This window comes from Elephantulus edwardii, unplaced genomic scaffold, assembly GCF_000299155.1.
Source record: "Elephantulus edwardii isolate Elephantulus edwardi_28Jun2011 unplaced genomic scaffold, EleEdw1.0 scaffold00218, whole genome shotgun sequence".
Classification (NCBI taxonomy): Eukaryota; Metazoa; Chordata; class Mammalia; order Macroscelidea; family Macroscelididae; genus Elephantulus; species Elephantulus edwardii.
In genome coordinates this window covers 252,883-253,527 of record NW_006399968.1, presented here as the reverse complement: position 1 = coordinate 253,527, position 645 = coordinate 252,883, and positions in this window count along the sequence as shown.

Sequence of the window (645 nt, the reverse complement as noted above, 5' to 3'; positions counted from 1 at the left end):
ACATGTAAGGAGAGACAGGTCCTTGAAGAGGGACATAGTGCTTGGGAGGGTGTAGAGACAGCGCAGGAGGGGAAGACTATGATGTGGATTGATTCAGAGACTGGAGTAATCAGGGTGGGTGTGTCAAAGGCAATGCGATTGGCCCGGGATAAAGCAGGGTTTAGGGCTGTTGTACATAGGGTCGCTATGAGTTGCAAACGACTCGTCGGCACGTAACAACAAGTCCAGGCTGGGTTTAGAAGGGGTCGTGGTAATAGGGATATTGTAGCTAATGTTGGATGGATATTAGCTGAAATCAGGGAATACCGGAGGAATGTATATCTGTGTTTCATTGACTAGCAAAGGTGTTAGGCTGTGTGGATCATAACAAACTGAATGGTAATACCAGAACACTTGATGGTGCTAATGAGCAACCTATACTTGAACAAAGAGGCAGTCGTCAGAACAGAGCAAGGAAACACTACATGGTTCAAAATTAGGAAGGGCGTATGCCAGGGATGTGTCCTATCTCCGTATCTTTTCAGTCTTTATGCAGAACAGAATATCCGTGAGGCTGGGCTCTATGAGGAGAAATGTGGGGTCAAGATTGGTGGAAGATCTATCAACAATCTGTTATATGCAGATGATACAACCCTGCTTGCGGAA